Source organism: Passer montanus, unplaced genomic scaffold, assembly GCF_014805655.1.
Source record: "Passer montanus isolate IOZ18808 unplaced genomic scaffold, ASM1480565v1 scaffold74, whole genome shotgun sequence".
Lineage (NCBI taxonomy): Eukaryota > Metazoa > Chordata > Aves > Passeriformes > Passeridae > Passer > Passer montanus.
This window is the reverse complement of record NW_024372592.1, coordinates 3,646,002-3,660,417: the sequence shown is the minus strand read 5'-3', so window position 1 is coordinate 3,660,417 and position 14,416 is coordinate 3,646,002. Positions and strand designations below refer to the sequence as shown.

Sequence of the window (14,416 nt, the reverse complement as noted above, 5' to 3'; positions counted from 1 at the left end):
CATGGGCATTTTATCCAAGATTCAGGTAATGTGGCAGCTAACAGTTGTGCAGCTCTTGTACACCCACTCCTGCCTATGTTCTGTGGGATTCAGCTTAAAAGGCTTTGTCTGTAAAAGCCCTAGATCCCACATGCTGTCACTTGCTTTCTGTGAGCCAGTTCTGCAGGAGGTGTCACTGTCTGTCTGTCTGTCTGGTTACCTCGAGAGGGAACAGCACTGGTGCTGTCTTTCACAGTGAATACGCCTGGAGAGTTTCTCTGATCAGTGACCTGTTTTATTGTTGTCTGAGCTCTGCCCATCTGCGAGACTCAGCTCTTTTCTCTCCCCATTAACACAGATGCAAAACAGGCGGATGTTTTTATGAAATGGCTGTGACATCTGTGTAGGTGGTTGAGAGCTGAGGCTGAATCACAGAGTCTTCAGTGCTCTGTGTCCATCTTTGCTGTTGTCACAGTCCGTATGTCACAGCACATGGATGAGCAACAGGCAATAATGGAAATGGTAGTGGGGCACCCTTCTGACTGTATGGGATACAGCCACTTCTAGTGATACAGATATTGAAGAGATCAGTGTTACTCCAGCTTCTGCATCCTTTTTTCCCATGCATTTGTAAGGAATAAATGGCTGATGCACCAAATTAACCCAATACATAGGGACGAGCTCTCAAATGGAATTAAAAGCAGACTTCTGTAATCAATATAAGGACATTGCCATTTCCCCTTTCCATCAGCTGGGACAGAGTTGGCTGTTGCAGCAACTGGATGCTCCTTGTACATGGGGAGCAGTTGTTTTTATAGCAGCTGCCAAAGAGGGACTGGTTGGGACTTTGGGAGGGCATGAACTGGTGCAGGACACCTCTGGCTTAACTGGGACAACTGTGCTTGTCGCCTTTCCAAAAACAAGGGGAAGTGTGTTGGGGAAAGTGAGGAAGTCCTGTGCATGGGCAGCTGTGAGAGTTTGTGCTCTGGGATGGAAATCTGCCCGTGCAGCTCCTGACCACAGTGGGTACAATGTCTCTTATTGGTCAAGGGAGATGCCCTGCCTGTCACTTGTACAGAAAGTGACAGAGCCACTACAGATGCTTCTTGTTCAGTATTTTTGCCTTTTCTTGGTGAATATGCAATTTACTGGGGATTTTTAATGCTAACATCCAAATTGTTTAATTTAGTGCTTCTCTGGTTTCTAAGAAAATGCGTTGCAGGTCTCCATCTCATTAGTGCCTTTATTCAAAGTGGTGATCCAAGCAGGAGACTAATAATAGAATTTAACACTGTTGCTTTTGATTTGAGAACTGCATGAAGAATGGTGTCAAATTAAAATACTTAATGTTTTGTGTGTTGCTCTTTGTAGTCTGAACCCTTTTTGTGACAAGTGGCATGAATTTTCTGCAGTTCTGGGAGAAAACAAATGGCTATCTATTTCTAATTGCTACTGGTTAGGAATGTGATATGTGTGTAATGCAAGAGAGATTGATTAGACTCATTTATGACATGAAATTAAAATGTCAGAGTATAAAAATAAGCCACATAGTCACTGCGTTTTTTTATTACACTTTTGACTTGGGTTCTGCATAATTAAAAAAGGATCATACACACAAAAAGGCATCTTGCCCTGAAAAACAGAACATCTGAGAAGAAAAAAGCCCTCTCAATTTTGGTCATAAACTGAGTCTTGGGGACTGGGGAGTTGTTTGAATAATTGCATGAAAAAAATATATAGGGGAAAAAAATAGAAGCAATATATATTCTGATTTAGAATCACAATGAGAAAACTGGGTTGCATCTCAACATGAGCACATGATTGTTTTCAGGACTGGCAGAAGCAGTGGAAACACTTCCAAACAGATCCTAATGATTCCATGCCTGGAAGACGAGGAAGGAAATAAATGTTCTTATTAATGCCTTATTTTCTTTAAATAAGCTGCAGTGCCTTGTTACAAGAATTGAGGCCTTGCTTTAATAATTTAAAGCTTTTTTAAGGCTCCGATCTGATGTTCAGACGCTTCTCCCTTTACCTTACCATTGAAGAGCCATCAGTAGCTGAATTTTTCTGTGCATCCAAGTACTATTTTTGCAGAATGGCTTATTGAATGGCTTTCCATGCTAGCCTCCCCTTTCTGCCCTCCACAGACTCTTTATCTCCCAATTTGTAGCCCAGGAGGTTTGGAAGGCAGAGGAGCCATGAGTTCTCTGCTCCATGGGACTCTCTCCTGAGCCTGTGACTCTCTGGTGGGAAAACAGAGGGAGGGAGAGGTACATGCTCCTCTGCCACTGCAAGGGGATTCTATGACAAGCTTGCAAGAGCTGGGGAGGTCAAAACCAGACTTGGTCAGTGCAAGGCAGGAGGGAAAACCTCTCTGGGAACAGAGTGGCCTCTTCTGTATGGCAGTGGGAATACCTTCTGCTCTCAGTGCCTGTCGTGGAGATGATGGCCTCAATGAGAGCACTGCAGATTTTCTCATGAACTTTGTGGTCTCTTCCAGATGTGCTAAAAATATCTCCTGCAATGGAGATTAAAAAAAAAATCTGTTGAACAGATTTGTAAATTTCTGTTACGTTTGAGTCCTGTCTAAAGAAATTTTTAATCTATCTATTTATATCTTCTGCTGTCCCCATGTTGGTGAAGGCTGAGCTCTGTTCACATCAGATCTTAACCAGCCAGATGTTCTATATGTTCATTAGCATTAAATGTCAATGCCTGGGGCTTAAAATCAGATGAACAACTGGGTTTAAGTCACATCTTGTTTTGGATTAAGATCAAGAATGAAAAATTTTGGCTCAAAAACATCTTTGGCAGGAGAAGACTTCAGGGGTGTGTAGGTGTGCTACAGCTTGCCCTGGGGCAGGGAAGGGCTGAGGGGCCTCTTGAAGCTTCTTCCAGCCCGATTTTCCATGTTTCAACAAAAATGTGATTACAGTGGTTGCTGGCTGTGCAAATTGCTGTAGATGAATTGCTTTTGGCATCTTGGGTGTGTTTTATGGCTGTCTCCACCACTGCAGTTGCTGCAGTGTTCCGTGGGAGCAGCGTTACAGGTGCATCCGTGCGGGGCTGCAGCATTGCGTGAGGTTCCCCAGGCCATTGCTCCTGCCAGCACTTCTGCATCTGTGACTTTGTGCAGAGCTGCAGTATTAATACTGCCCACATTCCCTGAGGAGTCAGATAAGCTGAGGAAGATAAATTGATTTTAGCAGACTGGCTCCAACTCATGTCAGCTGAGAGTCTAAACTGATGCTGTTTGTAGTTGTATTTTGCCTGATTGCGTAATCTCAATGTAAAAATTTGAAATCTTGAATTCATGGGTCTGATTTTCCATGTACATCTAATTTCTGAGGTTCTTAATTCATGGTGCACAACCCAAGTTGCATATATAAGGTGGCCTTTATTTAAGACTGCAAATACTTAGGTATTAAAAAAACCACCCAAAATAAACCCCCAAACCAATTTAAAAAACCCAAAATCCCTCCCCACCCCAAAAAAACCACACAGAAAACGGACAAAAAATTTGAAATATCAACCCCCATAGAACCAGACAGAATATCAGGTTGATCACCTGAAAACAGAGTATTCTGAAATACTGTCTTGACATTTTCCATCTATTTAATACTGGGAACTCTCTGTTCCAATTTATTTTTAAACAAGTGCTCTGGGAACACAAATGAAAATGTTTCAAGTATTTCCACACAGATTTATTTTAGTAGAATTTATTCTGAAACTCATTTTTGTTGAAAAAACATTACTGGGCCAGATTTATCCCTGGAGTAATTGCCCTTGATTTTTAATAGCATTGCAGGAAGGGTACATTTGGCTTGTATTTAATTTATAACACAGGAAATATGTACAGCTACAGAACATCTTTACCCAGGGCATGGTACACAAGGGGAAAACATGCATGGTTCTATCAGTACTTTGTTAATTTAATTGTAACAACAGATGCAGCATTTCATTTATTTGACTGTTGTTACTGAGTTGCTAATCCAACTGTACCTCAGTGCTGGGGCCCACAAGGTAAGAACAGGGACCTGCTGGAGTGAACCCAGAGGCCCAAAGATGCTCAAAGGGCTGGAGCACCTCTGAGGTGGAGACAGCTCAGAGATTTGGGGTTGTTGAGCCTGGAGAAGGGAAGGCTCTGGGGACACCTTAGAGCCCCTTCCAGTGCCTGAAGTGGCTACAAGAGACCTGGGGAGGGGACATTGGACAAGGTGGAATGGCTTTAGACTGAAGGAGCGCAGGTTTAGATTAAGCAGTAGGAAGAAATCCTTTACTGTGAGGGGGGTGAATTGCTGGAATAAGTTGCCCAGAGAACTGGTGTCTCTTTCCATTCCTGGAAGTGTTTGAAGTCAGGCTAAACAGGGTTTTGAGCAACCTAGCCTAGTGGAACGTGTCCCTGCCCATGGCAGGGGTGTTGGAACTAGATGATCTTTTGAGTTCCCTTCTAGTCCAAACCTCTGTATGATACTCACAGTTATGTCTGTTTTCCCCAGCTGCAACACTGAGTGAAAAGCTTCAGACCTTCTTGAAATGTTAAGCAGTTTTGCAACTTCCTATCTCTCTCTGCCGTGATAATATAATATTTTTGCTGATAGCACTTGGTTTTGAATCTGTGAGATGTCTTCCTTTCTGCTTATAACCAATGCCTGTTTCTTCCTGTCTTTGGAGAAAGAAAAATATCACAGAGAAAGTTTCTTCCTCTTTTCCTGTTTGTTTCTTTTATTCCCTCCGCTCCTCCCTTTTTAGGTTACAACATGCTCAGAGTTAATTTTAAAATGGAGCTCTCTAGGAGGTGCAGTTTAGGCACAATTATGTTCTGTGGCATTTGGTATGTGTTCAAATAAGTGCTTCCATTAATGGCATTGCTTAAATTGGAAACCAGAGTAGTAAACTAGTGAGTGCTACTTGTGTTTGGTGGCCTGGAAATAACAGAAATATTTCTACGGGTATTTCCAGTGGTGTGGTTTAGATTGCTTTCAAACAGAAATTTGTGCCTCTTGCTTAACCAGGACACACAGAAATGAGATGACTCCAGCTGTTACGGGCAGTGGTATGTGGCCGTGTCTGTGGCTGGGCAGAGCAGTAATTCTGCTCAAGGGCTTTCTTCACCTGTGTGGATGTCCTGGCTCCAGGAAAGGAGCAGCATCTCTCTCACTGTTGGAGTGCTTCTGTGCACAAGCACCCCCAAAATGTGTTTATCCCCTCCTCATGTAAATGTCATCAGTCAGATTCATGGCAGGCTTTGAGTTGGAAGAGATCTTTGAAGTTCATCAAGTCCAACCCCCCTGCAGTGGGTAGGGACATCTTTCACTCAATTGTGTTTCTCAAAACTCCGTCCAACCTGATTCTGAACACTTCCAGTGGTGGGGCATCCACAGCTTCTGTGGACAACCTGTGCCAGTGTCTCACCACCTTCATCATAAAACTTTTCTTCCTTGGTGACCCTTCTCTCCATTCCTTTAAACAGTTTGGCTTCTTAGGTGTGAAAGCTCTTTTTTCTCTTTGATTTTCCCAATCTTTGGGACTTTCCACAGCTGCTTAATGATTTATTCACCTTCCTGTACAGGGAGGAAGGGTCTTTTACCACTCTTGTGTAGCAAAAGGTAGGAGGAGGTTGTTCTGGAGTTCAGCTCTCATGCTGTAGATCACAGGAGCACATGGCTCTCATTATTTAGATCACTACTTCAGACCGACAGCATTAAAGGCACTTGCAGTCATTTTGTTATCTGGATAATTAATCCACAAGGTATTGCACACAATGTGGTGAATAATACAGGAAATGATTAAACTGAGTATTTTCCCTGGGTTTACATCATACTGGATGTGAATTTCGAAGTAACGGGCATGCTGGAGATAGTGTAAAAAGCAGTGGCAGTTGCATTTGTTCAGTATTGCTGTGCTTTATGAAATTTGAGCTGCAATTTCTAACTCCTTTGATTTTTGATTGAAAGTTGCCCATTGCTTAAAAAAAGCCATTTGGGAATCTAGATTCCCTGGAGTTCTCATAACCTCAGTGGTGGAAGGTGAGAATGTCTGGAAGCTGCTTGAGAGTGATGATATTTGACTTTAGTGCTGAACATAGCTGCTTTGATTTGCCCTCTGGATAACCATGCTAATGCTATAAGGAGCTTGCTTTCCCATTTTAGCTGCAGCAGTTAAAGGCCTAAAGGTAGGTGACATGAATGCTTCTATAAATATGTATGTTTTAATCAAGCCATTGTTTATAATTAGATAATAATCATAATGGTATAAATAAGGGTTAGAGTGGGATGCATAAAGGGTCTTAAGCAAGAGAGACAGGTGGTTGGTGTCTTTAGTTTTTAGCTGAGGTATTGGGTAAGATTTAGAGCCGGCAGTTGCAGCTGAACAATGCTGATTCATCTGATGTAAGGAAGGGTAGAATGAGGTGCAAGAAGTTGGATGAAATTGTTGTTGCCTTGGCCTTCTTTGTCTACCTGGCTCATTTAATATGCTGTCTCCTCCTGCTTCTCGAGTCACTTGTTGAAGTAATGAAGCTGTCCCATGGGACGTTTTTGGAAAGGGATGTTTAAAAGTCATAGTCAGAGGTTTGCTGCTAAATGGATGTCAGCACTTTCTAGCAATAGAAAAAAACCCTGGATGGGATAAAAATCTTTGAAATCTGCATAGATCTTTTCTCTTGATAAAGAGTTTGTGCTGTAGCCTTTACAGACTTACCCATCTTGGCTCTACTATGAAATTACAAATTTGTTACCTCCCTACCAGTGAGAGTAGTACTTTTGAGGGTGCACGGGCACATTTGCTGGCATGCACTTTAGTAAAGCTGCTGTTACTGTGTGGGAAAGTTCTTCCATTGACTTCAGACTTTTAATGTTCTTATTGTAATTTTTGATCACTGTGAATTTAACTAAACACTATTTTCCTGGAATCACTGTGTTTTCAATGGTAGTTAATGTTTATGTTGAATGGGAGCCATAGGAAAGCAGTGAGCACAGTAGGGTGCAGATTCAAAATTAATTTGTAGACATGCACTTCCTGAATCAAAACCTGCACCCCTGCCCAGCCACAAAGACTTGCTGTTTATTCCACCAGGCCCTGAGGTGTATGTGTAATTAAGTGTGTTGGTAAGAGGGAAATAGCTCTTGAAAAGAGGATGTTTCACCCAAAACTATGGGGTTGATGGCTTTGCTACATAGGAGATAGTGCCATGCTGCTGGGCTCCCATGGGGTGGCACTCACCCTGCTCAAAGGCACATAATACTGTGTCTCATGCAGCCCAGTTTGCAGCAAACAGGTTAGTAGTGCTGGCAAGGTCAGCTTTGGGATGAACGTGGCAACCAACATCTTTTTTATCTGGGAAATCAACTGAACAGCTACTTAAAATGTGAGCAGGATGTTACCTTTGTGAGAAAGATAAGCTGACAGTGTCTCCCTCTAAGGACACAATGTTGGCTGAGCCCAGTCAGTAAAATTTGCAAAAGCTCTACTATTTATAAGTCCCAAAGGCCTTTGGCTTCCAGGAAGATAGAGTATATAAAATGGGGATAATGATTTAATCATCTGTGTAGACTTACAGAGCATAGTGAGTCCCTCAAGTACGTGTGAACAGTGAGGTTGCTGTAATTTTTGTTCCAATTGCCATTTGTAAAATAAATGTATAACATGAGGTCTAATGAAACTGGAATAGGATTGATATTTTGTCATTTCAGAGTTAATGGGATTCTAATATTTTCATACAAGTTGTTCTGTAGGGTTCAAGGGATCTGAGTCTGCACTAGCCAGTTGTGTTTTTGCTGCTACAGCTGTTCCCACTCTGGAGTAACTTTGCTTGATACTGGTACAGACAGATCCTTGTTCTGATTTTCACAAGTACATTGCACAGAAGCTGCAATCCAGCTGACTGTGCCTGTCTCTCCTGGGGGTTTTGCTTCCTTGCAGGGCTGTTTGCTCATGCAGGTACAGCATGAGCTGCTCTAGAGTTTCTCTAGTATGAGGAGCTGGGACTTGCTGGAGCAGTGTTGTCTGCTGGAAAGATACATAAGAGGCACATCTGGATGAGCAGATGCTGTGTTCAGCCCATATCCACCATCTTCATTTGCCAGTTGCAGTGTGCTGTCATTGGTACCTGTGGTGTTGCTGCTCCCAGCAGTGCTGGAAAGGTGCAGGTGTGAAAACAAGAAGTATTAATGACAAATCTGTGCAGGGGGAGGCTCCTGGATTACTTCTGATAGCCTAGCTTTCATAAATGAACGTCTTTAAACTGGAAGTTGATCCCGTTACTGCCTTTGTTGTGTTTCTGTGCAGCTTTTCTGATCTTTTGTGGGGATCAGTGGAACCACATCCTCTGTGCAGGCAGATTGCTGCGTTCATTGTATTAGGTCAGAATCCTGTGTTCAACATCACATATCTCGATGACATGAAAAAAGTTATGGCTGGTTTGTTAGCATTCACATTAAAGGATGACTATTAACATTCTTAGATTAAATGGGACTTAATTATAGCAAGCATTTGCTTCTATCTTAAACACTAATGTAGATGTTGAACTCCCATTGGGGAAGTGGTGAAGGTGCAGTATTTACACCCTGCTGAGCACTGAGGCTGTTGAGGAATACATGCTGTTTTAAAGAGGACAGACTTTGACAAATGGGTCTCTGTCTTATTACAAACATGCTCAAAAAGAACGTGCTGTATTCACCAGTGGGATAGGAAGACCCTCAGGCTCCCAGCTCTCATTCCAGCTTTTCAATGTGGATTTTTGTCTTGGAGTCATTTCTGAGAACATATTTACTAGTACAGCTTAAAAAAGCATGTGTTTAATGTGTCTCTTTTTGTCGTTGAGATGATAAATCCACAGACAAATAACAAAAAAAATCTCTGGGGACTTTGGTAATAACTTGGGAAGGAAGAAATTCATAAAAATAGGCTTGGGGTGAAAATAGCGTCAATCCTTTAGGCATGAGACTTCTAAATCCCTGGCGTTTGTTTTGCAGCACCAAGAAGTTCACAGCCTCTGTGTTATTAACTCTAACATCTTTCTAAATTTTATTCTGTGTATCTCTTACTCCATAACTTTGTGTCTTACTTTAAACTTCATCAATTTAATTTTATAAACTTCAGCAAATTACCTGTTTGGATTTTGCGTCTTGATTCTAAAGTAAGCCTTTGTTCAATCATAAAAAAGAGTGGTTAACATGAAATGGCTCCAAAATGTCTGACAAAATGCTGCTTATAATAGAACAAAGCATAGTGCTGTTGTAATTTATGATGTTTCTTATTGATTTGCTCATCCAAAAAAGCCTGTCTTACTCTGCATTCAGTATCCAAAATGTTGTCTTGCACTGACAACCACAGCTTGTTCCAGAGTAATTTAAGGCTCAGCAACTTCCTCAGCATCACAAATCCAGTTTTTGGTAAATCTGAGAATAGAGCCTCTCTTCTGTCATGGCTCAGTTCCTCACTGTAATTGTGGGGCAGCTTTCTTACTGACTGAGTGAGTCTCTGATGTGACCAAGCCTGTTATAATGAACACTGCTACTTCAAATTTGATGAATTCCCCTTGTTCAGTAATTTTTTGCAGTTTTAAAATACAATTCCTCAGTGAATCGTGGCAAAATATGATTGTCTAATTAAAAAAAGAAGCAGATGTTAATATTCTACTTTGCAGTCTGGAGTTCTCCACTGCTTGTTAAGCAAGCAGGTTGAGAAAGTGATTGTGTTGCAAGATGAGAGACAACTGTGGTGTATGCAGGAACTTGAGCAACCTGCGTTAAAATGTTTGAAAGCATTGTGGCAGTTAGGTCTGGTTTACTCAGGTTTTTGGGACTAGTAACACGTCAGGATTTTACAGTAAAGGGGCTTCCACCTCCTTTTATTTTTTAAGAAACAGTGATTTTATTTGGAGATCACCTTTCCCTCAGTGAGGTGCAACCCCAGGAATTAGCAATGCATGAGATGCCTACATAAATATCAATTAATCTTTCATCCTTAGTCATAAAGAAAGTTCTAGTAAGTCCATAATTTTGTAGCTTAGGCAGTCATGGAGAGAACTAGTAATGGATTTAGTGATAGGAAGCATGAGAGCCATTGCTTGAGCAATATGACATGGCACAGTGTTTCCACTTGGAGTGCTGACTATTCACCTGTGGCCATTTATTGGAATGCTTCTGCTTGGAAAACAGGGGTGTGCTTTTTTAAAAGTCTTGGAGACTACATGGGCTCATTGGAATTTTAATTACAATTTTTCTCTGTGGTTTTTTTTGTTGTTTTATTTTTTAATAGCCCATTTAGTTATTGAAGGAGATCAGGAAAAGGATGACAGAAACACCTCTTGCCATTTCTCCCTTTCTTCTACAAATGTCTGAGACAGTGAGATGATATTGTGTTGAGGACACTGCATGGTGACATTTTTAAGGAGTCTTTAACATGCAGTTTATTGCCAGCATAGAAAGTTTGCTTGCCTGAAAGTTTCCCCTCTTTGGTTGCAGGCCCGGCAGGTGCTCAGAGCCCTCCAAGTTGTGTTTTCAGCAGCAGAACAAAGAGCAGGACTGGCTTCAGGCATGAAGAGGTGCAGCTGGCAGCGGAGGTTGTGATTGCCCATCAATAGGTATTCATCCTATTAATTAAGCTGCTGCTGTAAAACCCAGCTAGAGGAGAGCTTTTCAGCCTGCCTGTTGTAAAGTAAGCTGAGTCACCTGTGAAATGATGTTAATAAGAGGGCTCCAAGGCTTGTGAGGAGGCTTTTTTCAAGCCCTCTTCTCTTGGGGCTGGTAGCAGCCTCTTTCAGAGACCTGGCTTCCAGGCTCTCTGTGAATGACAAATGGCACTCACTTCTCTGGAAGCTCTGTGTGCTGCTTTTGTGAACCTTGACTAGCAGGAGCCAAGCTGTGACCTCATACTGCTTTTGTTCCTCAGCTGTAGGCATGTTATGATAAAGACTTTCTTGGCTCTACTTAAGTCTTGTTTTGCAGTCCTTTGGTTTTTGGCTTCTTTAAGGTTTTTCTTTATTTTTGAGCATGAAGAGGCAAGAGTTTGCAGAATTTATTTTCCTTTATGAGACCAGTGTAAACTAGTGTATGACTTTTTGGGATGCAGGTGGTTTGTTTTAACCATTTGCTAGAAATCCTTGTAGTGCCTCTTAGAACTACTTAGTGGGTTTTTTTCTTGTTCAAATTATATAATTCAGAGTTCTTGCATTTCAAGTTTAGGTTCAGTTCAGTTCCACTTCTGTGGGACATGAAGCAAGTGAGCTGCTCTCTCTAAAGCCCTGGAGAAGGATGTGAGGAGAAGAGTGGGGGGGTCCTACAAACTCCAGCTCACCCTCCTCACAAGTGCTGCTGAGGAAGGACAGCCTGAGACTTTCCTCCAGGTGGTCTGTCAAGCAGAAAGGTAACAATTGTAGGAAATTCCTTTCCTGCCACCAGTTCACAAGCTCAACAAACAATCCCTTTGCTGAGGCACTGGGGTCATCCTTCTAGTTTCTTACTCTTCTTTGCTAACTACTTGGAATTTGTTAAACAGTTCCTTTCTGCAGGAATTAGGGAGTGGTGGTCTGTTTCTCCCTTCTTGAACCTTTTCAAGTCTTTCTAAAAAGACAAGAAAGAGAAAAAGTTGACAGTAAATATCCTAGAAACAGTCCCATGTCACCATACACAACAAATTGTTCTGCCAAATTATAGGCTAAAATCTCCTTTGCATTCATGCTAAGCTTGTATGACTGCTTTTGTTTTAGGTATTGATATTCTGGGATCTTCATCCAGGGAGGCTGAGAAGCCAAAGGCAACTCAGTTGTGTGAACAACACATCAATCCTGTTCAGATGGAGGCTTGTTTCTTTAAGAGAACAACACCCTTCCGCCTGAGCAGGGAGGCTGCTCTGCTGCCCTTTCATGTGCAGCCTTCTGGCTGATGCTCAGCCCTGCCCTGGTGCCACAGCTTCCTGATTTATGAGCTTGCAGGAGAAGCTGCTGATTGTAGCTGCTCACCAAGAGCACCAGTGACAAGTCACCAGATTTGACAGATGTGACTGTCAACATTTTTCTCAGTTTTTATTTTCTGTAAATTCCTGGGTTTCAGACCTCTCATTCTTCCCATCAAGCAGTGAGCAGATGATGTTCCTCTCCATACCCTGTGGCATGTTGTGTTGTTCACTGTTGTATTTTAACAGTCATGTGTATTGGGCTTGGCTGTTCTAAGCCCACTTGTAGCTTCCAGGAGGCTTGTGCTGGCTACCATACATTCCTACACCCACTCAATCCTTTTAAACCATTAGAGCATCATGCTCTTGGTTAAGGTCATGAATAGGGTGTGGAACAGCCTTTTTAAAATTTTTCTTACTCTACCTCACTTTTGGAAGATTGGTCATCAGTTTTACTGGTGTCCTCATTTTTGCTTTTAGCTTCAGGTCTTGTTTTCCCTCCTTTGTAGTGGTTTCTTTTTCCGCAGAGTTGCAGTGCAGAACCTCATACCAAAATTTATCTGTGCCAGCTGAGAGAGGATAAAACAGGTCTGGGCAAGGAAGGGTGTCTCTTTGTGGACACAGTGCAGGCTGGAATGTGGATGTAGTTGCCTGAGCCAAGACTAACTCCTTGAGGTGAAGGTTTTATTTCTTTCCTGTGATTAAGCTGGGAGTGTGTTAGTTTGGAGTAGCAATAGGTTTAAGGAAATTATTTCTTTTTGTTTCCTTCTGTCTGTTTCTAGGAAATCTCCCTGTGTTAAGAAATCAAAACAGAGGCTGGATTCTTGCTCTGAGCCATTTGTCACCAAAGAGAAGGGAAAAAAGCAGTATTTGCTAGTGCTGGGATGGGGTTTTTTTCCTGCTAGGAAAGGGGTTTCTTCCTAGAAAATGAAAAGAACTTGAGTTGTTGAGTTGGCAGGTAATTGATACATATCTGCCCGGTCTGAAGAAGTACTTAACTTTTACATAACTACCTGTGGGTCTGTTTAGGAAGCTGCCAAGCTGCAGTGAACTTATGTCAGTGTATTTAAACTTGTTGCAAATGGCCTTCTTTTATGGGTGGTTAGAATTCCTTTTAAGTTGTCATTCAGAAAGCCCCAGAGGGGAGGGGAGCTGTGACAGCTCAGCAGATCGTGCTGTGCCCTAACTCCAGGCAGGATGCTGCTGTGCCCTAAGGAACAGCACGTGGCACGGAGCAAAATCTGGTTCAGCACCCCTGCTGTGCTCCTTTGGCAAGGCTTGGGGATGGATTTACAGCACTGCAGTAACTGAGGCAGCATGAGAAATACTTTGCTTGCTTGGTCTCATTTTTGATGCTGTAGCTCTTGAATGCATAACTACCTGATTAATGCAGAGATTTTAATCTTCTGACCCCCTTGCAAACACTTATTAATTGCACTCATAGATTTTAAATTTGTAGAACTAGAAGGGATAATTATGGTCCTGTAATTTGGTCTCTCCGTGCAGCTGAACACAAATCTTTTACTAAATCAGTGGCTTTATTCCCCTCATTTTAGAAGTGTGCTCCTTATTTAAGGAATTTGTTTTCTTAGCCTCAATACCCAGTCATCAAAATTTCTCAAAGCATTGTCAGACTTGTTGTTTATATGATTATTAGGCTGGTTTTAATCTTCACTTCTTAAAAATCAAATGAGCAGAGATGTTAGAACAGCCTCAATATAGGACACGTCTTCCATTTACAGGTGTTCCTCTTCCATTTGCTTTTTAACTTCATAATTTCTTTTTAACAAAGAAAACTTTGTTCACTGTGCAGTTTGTTTGCTGTTTGTCCAGTTTAGAGGGTTACTAAGTAACCCGCCTCTTCTCTTGCTCCAGATTTTCTCACATATATAAAAGGTAATTTTAACCTTTTTGGCTTGTATCTGATATAAACTTCTGCCTGGTTGGATATTTGCTAGGACCCTCCATCATTACCATCCTCACTAACATCACAGCATCCAGAAGAGGATTCCTGTTCCAGGAGAATCACCTACACCCTTTGGTCCTGGACATTGTTTGCCTCACTGGGACACATATTCATTTTTAATCTTTTTCTCTAGATCATGTGAAGAAAATACAGAACAAGTGGAAAACTAACCACTATCAACATGTTTCTCTTCCCTGGAGGAATCTTGCTAAAGTTCTGTGAACTGGACTTTAAACAGTTTTGTTTGAACTTCACCAGTCTCCTTTTAGGTATCTCAGGTCAGATGTTTGAAATGTTTGCAGGCTCCCAATTGATAAGGGGCTGCTGGCTGCTCTGGATTTTCCCCTCTTCCTCAGAAGTACCTGTTTAATGTTAAACCTTTTGCATTTGAAGAATCACTATTCTCTGATACTGATGTTTGCAGAAATAGAATGACTTAGAAGTAAGGCTTCCTGTTAAAATTGTGCGGGATTTAGTATGTTTGCTCCTTCACTTCAGCATTTTTGTGTATAAACATGGATTTGGGTCAGTCTTCCCACTTCTCCCTCCCAAGTTTTTCTATCATGTTCC

At 41.8% G+C, this 14,416-nt stretch overlaps 1 protein-coding gene across 4 annotated transcripts in view; it reads left to right on the top strand.

The window, feature by feature from the left end:
• FAM107B (family with sequence similarity 107 member B) overlaps positions 1-14,416 on the top strand; it is a 59,617-nt gene that overhangs the window by 27,731 nt on the left and 17,470 nt on the right. The window contains exons 1-2 of one of the 4 annotated variants that reach the window (XM_039730927.1): positions 10,721-10,880; positions 11,172-11,352. The exons of the other annotated variants lie outside the window; for them this stretch is intronic. The gene's annotated coding sequence lies outside the window, so the exon portion shown is untranslated. Of the gene's footprint in view, positions 1-10,720; positions 10,881-11,171; positions 11,353-14,416 lie in introns of those variants that run through there. 4 annotated transcript variants of the gene reach the window in all.